Source organism: Spermophilus citellus (assembly GCF_964194105.1).
Source record: "Spermophilus citellus genome assembly, chromosome: 2".
In the NCBI taxonomy this organism is placed as follows: Eukaryota; Metazoa; Chordata; class Mammalia; order Rodentia; family Sciuridae; genus Spermophilus; species Spermophilus citellus.
Genome location: NC_138183.1, coordinates 135,743,990 through 135,752,461, shown reverse-complemented (window position 1 = coordinate 135,752,461; position 8,472 = coordinate 135,743,990). Strand labels below are relative to the sequence as shown.

The 8,472-nt window shown below is 35.2% G+C and overlaps 1 pseudogene across 1 annotated transcript; it reads right to left on the bottom strand.

The window, feature by feature from the left end:
* Positions 1-360: 360 nt before the first annotated feature.
* LOC308641591 (putative olfactory receptor 10D4) lies at positions 361-1,304 on the bottom strand (annotated as a pseudogene). The gene has a single exon. The product of its transcript is annotated as a putative olfactory receptor 10D4 (transcript).
* Between the last annotated feature and the right edge of the window lie 7,168 nt (positions 1,305-8,472).

Sequence of the window (8,472 nt, the reverse complement as noted above, 5' to 3'; positions counted from 1 at the left end):
TTTCTCTCACTCTCTTTTTCCTCACGATGTATAAGAGTACACTTTTAACCAAGTCCACGAGGAGACAGATGTGTTTTAATTCTTTCAACTATTTAAACAACTAAGAAATGTTTTGGGGTACAATTGTGCTGAGACAGAATTCATACAGCATGAGTACAATGTCAAGTAGCAACATTATCAGTTCTATTTCATTATAAACATGGGGGGAAAAGATGGACAAGTATATTAAAATACTGAGAATAAGAGGTAGATTGATTCAGAGTATATTTTATTTCAATATGTTTTGAGAACTGCAGATGAGAATTTGTCCTATGATATGGAAAATCAGACTTCATCCTAAAAAGCTTTAGAGTCTTTTATTTATTTTTTATTTATTTTTTCCAAAGCAAGACTTCTCTTGGGAAATACATTCCTCAAGGCTGATTTTACGTCTTTATTCCTCAGGCTGTATATAAGTGGGTTCAGCATGGGAGTCACAAGATTGTTCAAGATCTGAACGACAGCACCCATCAGGGGCCTGGGGTTAGGCTGTAGGTAGATGATGATGACTGGCCCATAGGCACAAAGAATCGTAGCCAGGTGGGCACTGCAGGTGGAGAATGCTCTTTGCCTGCCCTCTGTTGAACGAATTTTGGATATGGAGATCCCAATGCGAGTATAGGAAACAAGGATGAGAAAAAAGCAAATGAGAGACAAAAGACCAACATTTGTAAAACCTACTCTCTGAGCCAGAGATGTGTCCTCACAGGCTAGAGGTAGCACTGCAGGTATATCACAGAAGTAATAGCCCACCTCGTTGGAGCCACAGTAGGGTAACTGGAAGGTGACGGAGGTTAGGATAATGGCATGGACACAGCCACCCATCCAGGTCCCGGTGGCCAAGACAGAGCACACTCTGTGGTTCATGATGACCATGTATCTCAAGGGAAAGCATATGGCAACAAAGCGGTCATAGGCCATCACTGTGTACAGGAAACACTCAGTGCAGCCCAGGAAATGGTAGAAGAAGAGCTGGGCAGCACAGCCCTGGAAAGAGATGCCATGTTCCTGCCCTGAGAGGTACAACAACATCTTGGGAGCAGTTGTGGAAGAGAAACCAGGTCAAAGATGGAGAGGTTTCCCAAGAAAAAGTACATGGGAGTGTGAAGCCGAGAGGAGGAGATGATAGCAGTGAGAATGAGCACATTTCCCAGGAGGGTACACAAATAAAATAATGAGAACACGAAAAAAAGGGCTGTCTCTAGGCCCTCTGTCTCAGGGATTCCCAGCAGGATGAATTCGCTCACCATGGTTTGATTTCTCATTTTTATAGAAGAATCAATTCTTGATTGTCTGTAGAAAGAAAGCTGTGGTTAAATTTAATATGTATTTAAATTTGTTCTGTTTAGATCAGTGCAATGAAATGGAGAAGAAAATTATCTAGATATTTAGAGAGTGATGCTTTCTGAAAAAAAATTGTCTTTACCTTCCCACATCTCCCAAGATGGGTATACCCTTCCACAGTGTAGTTTCCAATAGCAGGTGGCACTCATGAACAATCCCACTCAGCCTCATTGGTCTATTCTCCTATCTTCCATTCTGCATACACACTGTTAAATTGCATTAATTGAAATGTTCCTTTGTGACACTTATAGAAGCCGCACGTGAAAAAGATACAGTATTTATTCAGTGGTCTCATCCTCTGGAGTCCCTGAAATTAGTGCAGATGAGTGACTGGTAGCCTCCACCTCAGGCTCCAAAGTCTATAATTCTCTAAGCAGGTCCAATTTCAACAACACTAGTTTTGCACCAGTAGGAGACACAGGGGAGAGGGTAGTAAAAACACCTTTACAAGTTTTATAAATTGAGAAACTTGAATTTTTTATTGTTTTATGTTTTCCAACACAGTAAGATCTTTAAATTATAGATCGCTCCGTGGATTCTAAAAACAACGCCTAAGACCCTATCAATATCTAATATCTCTCTCTCTTTCTCTCTCTCTCTCTCTCACACACACATCTATATATGATTATGAGGAAAGACAAGATAAAACATAAAGGTAAACTGGGCATGGTGTCCCAGCGCTGTAATCTCAGAGGCCCAGCAGGCTGAGGCAGGAGGATCATGAGTTCAAAGCCAGCCTCAGAATTTTAGCAAGGCGGTAAGCAGTGAGACTCTTTCTTTAAATAAAATACAAAAACAGGGCTGAGGAGGTGGCTCAGTGGTTAAATGCCCCTGTGTTCAATCCCTGTACCAAAATGTAAATAAATAAATAATAAGCAAAGGCAAAACTTCAGGTACTCACATAGCAAACACTGTGCATAACTGGCTGGATTGTTGAATGTTGTTTTTGTTTCCTCCCCAGTAGAAGAAAGAAGCTTCCCCTGCCTCAATTCCCAGCAGCCTACAGGTTGCTAATAAGGGTCCTGAATTACTCTCTTTTTAAGCTATTTTCATGTAGCATACCACATGTCTAAGTGTACTCCAGCTCCCTTACAATCATTTCCTGTCTGACTCCAGGAACTGCAACAATTCATAAACCCAGGAGATTTTAATAACCTTGGTTTTCCTTTGGGCATTAATCCTTCAAGTCAGGAACCTCATTGTGCAAGAGTGCAATTAACTACTTGGTATAATTGGAGCTCAGAAATGAGACAGTGAGATGAAGAGAAAGAGAGAGAGATTATTATAATTTCCTTTGTAAAATATACTTTGTGGAATAAAGGTTGATCTGATACCTATATAGCACATGTTTTTATTTAGTGCTTTTTTATGTGCTAATGTTTTTAATAGATCATTTATACATTATTTTACTCCACAATACTGCCAGAATTGACCTATTGCAACAGCAACTGCAGTAGCTGAGAGAATTAAAGAAATTGATGAAAAGCTAGGCCCAGTAAGTGTGGGAACAAGGGCAGCTCCAGGGCCATTAGCAGTAGAGTTTTGTGGAGCAGCCTTAGAGCAAGGCTGTGCAATGACTCAGGTTCAATAGTCTCATCCTCTGGAGTCCCTGAAATTAGTGCCCTCTGCTTTTGTGGAACTCAACTTAAAATTCAGTACAATGTCCTTGGTTAAGTCATATGCTTGCCCTGTGTTCAGGGTCCAGGGTCCAGGGGAACAAATATGGGCAGTGCTCAATGGTATGGAGAGGGGCTACTGCCTAGATAGAAAAGTAGAAAATATGCTGAAGGGCCAATAAGAGTTTGAAGCTATTACTTGAACAGTCTGCCTTATGTACTGTGTGGCATATATTGTGGCTTCTATGTTAAAATGTCATGAATATTCAATAAATATTGAGTAGAGGGTACCAGACCTAATTCTTCAATGAAAACAATTATACATTTGTTTATTTACATGTACATGAATTCCATTTACTCCAACAAATATCTAGAATCCAATTTATGCCTGATGTTAATCACTTGCTAAGAGAGACAGACAAGTGAACTGTAAAATGGATTAGACATATTCCCTTGGCTCAAGAAATGTAAACTATCTCTGGGAGAAACAGCATCGTACAGTCTTATTTAGATCTCAAAATTCTGATGGAATCTACAGAGATAGGAAAAAGTAAGTAATAAAGAGACTTTTTGTTGTTTTTGCTGCTGCTGTTGTTTATAAATGCCCCAAATCATGGAAGGAGCTAGCCTTTGGCTTGTTTTTCAGGACTTTTGTCCATGAAGTTTCTGATCAAGTTTTAGTGCTTATAGGATGTTTAGGTAGTTACACCACTCTGAAAACATCTCGAATCTGGAATCATTAAAAATTAATAAAATTAAAATTTAAAACATTATTAAAAATTAATGTTTTTCTTACACACTAAACAAATGATAAAAGATAAAAACTAGATACTTTTATCTTTCTTTCTTTTTTTTTTTTCCTTTTCAGTATGATAGAGGGAACTCAGGGCCTGGCACATGCTGGGCAGGCACCTTACCTCTGAGCCATGTCCCCAGTCCAATCCTTGATTATCTTTAAATTTTGGAGCACCATGACTGGCATGAAGAATTATTTTTTATGAATAAAGAGATGATTCATATACTTGTGACGAGCAATCAAAATTTCTTTAAATTTATATTAGCTAAAATTTAGGAAGGCAAATAAAATAGACTATGTTAGATGTTCACTTTAGAACCAAGGTGGCATGTGCTAAATTACTGTGATTGTCACAGTGATAATACATCCACATCCCAAAAGGTCCAATGTTCTCAGTGATGATACTTATTACAGATTTAGTAGTCATCAGAGGGCAATGGGACAGAATTTGATAAAATAGCAAAAGGTCTCTTATTTGTGCTTATAGTTCTCTTCTTCCAGAAAGCAACAAGATATTCCAAAATTAACATAAGCAAAAAAGTAAAATTGCAAGTTGTTTTTTATCTGCATTTTTAAGCAAAGTTTTGCTGTTTGTGTCAAATAGATTTTGTATGTGTCTAGAACACATCAAATACTAATTTTTAAGGAATTATTACTATTTAATTGAGAAAATATAGATATATTTATGTAGTACAATATGATGTTTTCAATTAGGTAACAATTAATGTTTTATTATCTTATGAAATGACTAAATCAAGCTGATTAATATATGGATCGCCTTTTTTGTAGTGAAAACACTTAAAATCTACTCTCAACAATTTTAAAGGCTACAATACAATTTTATTAATTCTAGCCATAGTATTGTGCAATAGATCTCTTGAACGTGTTTCCCCTGTTTAACTGAAATTTTGTATCCTTTGATCAATATTCCCTTTTAGCAAGCCCCAGTCCTTGATAAACCCCTTTCTACTCTCCACTTCTATTAGTTCAAATTTTTAATAATTCCTATACCAGAGAAAATGCACAGTACTTTTCTTCCTCTGTATGGCTTATAAATAAGATCCCTGAACTACAGAATTTTGAGATACTTGTTCAGGAAAAAGGAGAAAAATAGACACAAGATCAAAAAAAAAAAATATGCAACTGGCAAGGTGCAAAAGCCTGGCATTAGCCTCATCTGATAGCATCAGAGCAGATGTTTATTTACTTAAGTTTCCATGTATGACAGTACCCTAAAACCAGATTTCAATTCTCTTATCTGGATGGGCCTCCCACAGACGCCCTCTGGAAATGCTTACAAGCTAGGAAACAACAGAGGAGAGCAACAAATGTGTAGGAGAATAATAAACCCCACTCTGTGGCTTTACAACATTTTCTTGTAAATGAGTTTAGGCATAATGTAGAAGCAACATAATTACTACTACACCACTGGGTTTTGAAATGACTCTGCTTTTTTTCCTCAAGAGTAATTACTCTGAATGTTTTTCCACTTCAACTTTTTAGATTTTATCATTTTCACTTGACCCCAGTCTGAAATATTCTTTCCTTCCTCTTAAAAACAGCTTTTTAAAAAGTAAATGTTACAAACTCATTGCAAAATAATAAAGAAACACACAAAAATGTAAGTTATTCAAATCCCCATAAATATGATTACATATTTTAACATTTAGGTGGACATTGTTTCCAATGTCCATTTATACATGGACAATTTGTATTGGGATAAAATAATGTGTAAGTATTCACAACTTCTGTAAGAGATGGTGTGGCTCAGGCCAGGGAGATAGAATACATCTGGGGACAAGTTACAGATGGGAACAACAAAAATAGATAGAAATCCCAAGAAGAAATACATGAGAGTTTCAAGAATAGAGGAAGAAAGGAATGCTATAAAAATCAGTCATTTCCAAGCAGAGTGAAGAGGTAGATGACAAAGAAGACACCTAAGAGAAAAGTCTTCATTCCCTCCATCTGAGGTATTCCCAGGGGAGTGAACTCATTGAGCACAATGTGATTTGGTGACAATGAGTGTACTGGTATTGTGTCTGTCACAATCACACTGCACCTTCCTATTTTTGTGTTCTTTGGAAAAATCACATCTTATATAAAGATGCAAATATAGTATATTTAAACATTTCTAACTGTGTAATTTATGAAACCTTAGAGTCACAAAACTAAAATTTTTAATATAACATTTGTGTGTTTTCTGTATTGTAAAAAATTGTATTTAAAAAGAGTATTTGTGGTAATAATACTTAAAATTGATCTACTTTCTTAACAGATTTGTAAGTATACTATACAGTAATGTCAGATACAGAAGAATATGTTCATAGATGTATCTCTAGAATACCATATTTATTATTGTTTATTTATTAACAGAATCAAATTTTTAAATGCTCTAAAATGATTGCTTTTGACCAAAAACAGATTTAAACCATTTTTAATAACCCAAGACAGCAATTGTTGCAGCGAATTTGTTTTTGGCCAAATGAAAAGAATTTAGGTATTTGTTAATATATCATGTGGTCTAATTGTTCATATAGGATAGATAGGGTGGGTATTGAACGTCTTCACACTTGCTTGCAACTGATCATCTTCTATTGTTGGAGTTAAAAACTGTACCTCCTGCCTTTGTAGGACTTCTAATGGTTTCATGATCCCTCTGAAGCATCATTTATAATATATTCTGAAGCAGGAATCCTCTGAGCATAAACAATTAAATACTGAATGTTCAGGGAGTTTGGGAATTACAAAATAGTGCACAGTCAGTTTCTTTTCAAGATATTGGATATCAAAAAGCTTTAGAATCCTTCCTGACCATACCATTTTTTCTGTGTTGGGTTCATATCTCATCGACACCCTTTGTTCTCTATAGATGTCAGTATTTGGCCTGTCTGTTCTGTGATTATTTTCAATTTCAACTTATTTCCTTACTTCTTGTGGTTCTCGTTTCCCATGAGCCAGAACTTAATCATAAGATGACGCTGAATTTAAGAAAGACTGGAAAACTGGAAAATGTTTTATTTTGGAATAGCCATAGACTTGGCTTCACTTAGGATTCCTACTAATAAGAAAAGAAGGTGAGGATCAATGTTCAAAAATACCTAGCAAGGCCAAAGCACAAGAACAGACTTTCATGTGGAGATTCCTCATCTGAAGTAGCCTCTATTTGTTCTGTAATGTACTACACTCATGTATTACCTAAAGGGGTTTCTGTCCACAGGCAGTAGCACATCTTTAATGGTGTCCCATAAAAGTATTATAAAGCTGAAAGATTTCTATTTCCCTGTGGTGTCATACCCATCCTAATGTCATAGCAGGATGCATCATATGTAATGCTGTATTAATGTACCTATTGTGCTGCCAGTTACATACAAGTAGGGGACAATAAATTATGGGAGCTATATAGTATTTGACAGAGATGATAAATGACTATGTTATTGATTTATACATTTACCATACTATATTCTTTACCATTGTTTATAGTGTACCATTTTAAAAAAGAAAACCTTACTGTATACCAGCAGGAGCCTCATACATCTTATGTTTGATTCATATCTTGATTATATCAAGGGCCCATGTTCTTAAATGACCTGGACTTTTGGGTCTGTGTTAGTATACTTTTGATTACATAATAAAGAAAATACCTAATGAAACATGTTATAAAACATGTTCCATAGCTGAGCCATGCATGATTGTTTTAGTTTCTTGAAGAACTTTCACTACCAGATATATACTTCTTTGCTTATTTGTTTGTTTATTGTTTTTTTTCCTCCATTTACAATATAAGCTCAAAAGGGAGAAGAATTTGTCTTTTTTTTTTTTTTTGCTAAATGCCAATGTGCAGAATAGTATCTTCTGTTTTGTATAGAAGCCCAGTAAATACATGTTGACTGAAAGAATGAATTATGTGTTTCTCTAATAAAAGTTTGATCATTGGACACATTAAATATTTTATCTGAAAAGTATAAAATTATCGACTGTATTTGAACAAATGTGAATAAACTCAAAATATAATGCATCCATGCTTTAATAAATATAAAGGTCTGTTTACTTGTTATTGTGCCAGGTTTAGGGTCATTTCACCTATTTATCCTTACAATAAGCAGCAATATATGTGTGTTCTCTGATTCTGTCCTTCCAACCAAATTCTGTGTCTGGTCTGCAGCAGACTTCAAATTCTAAGCTTGTGATTCAGCTAGATCAGAGGATGAATGCTACACATTTTCCCCGCTTTTTTCTCCTGTTGCCAGAAACTTCAGCCAATAAAGTGAACATGTAGCTGAGGAAAGAATATATATATATATATATATATATATATATATATATATATATATATATATATATCACATATGTAATATATAATATATATGAAATATATAAATATTATATATATGATTTCTATCCAGAGAAATAGACCATCCCTTCTCAAAATTAGTTTGTCATATATAATAGTAATATATTTCTGTATTATTGCTTACTACTGATAAAATAAAATTTGTTCTTGTTCTTATGCATTGCTTTACTCTTTATGTGTATGTATTTGTGTTTGTGTGTGTGTGTGTGTGTTTAATTTCACATGCATTAAGATCAGTTAGATCTTAAAAACAACTCAGGGAATTAGCTACACCACTATCCTCATTTTACAGATGTAAGAAGAAAAAAGTTGCCATGACAAAT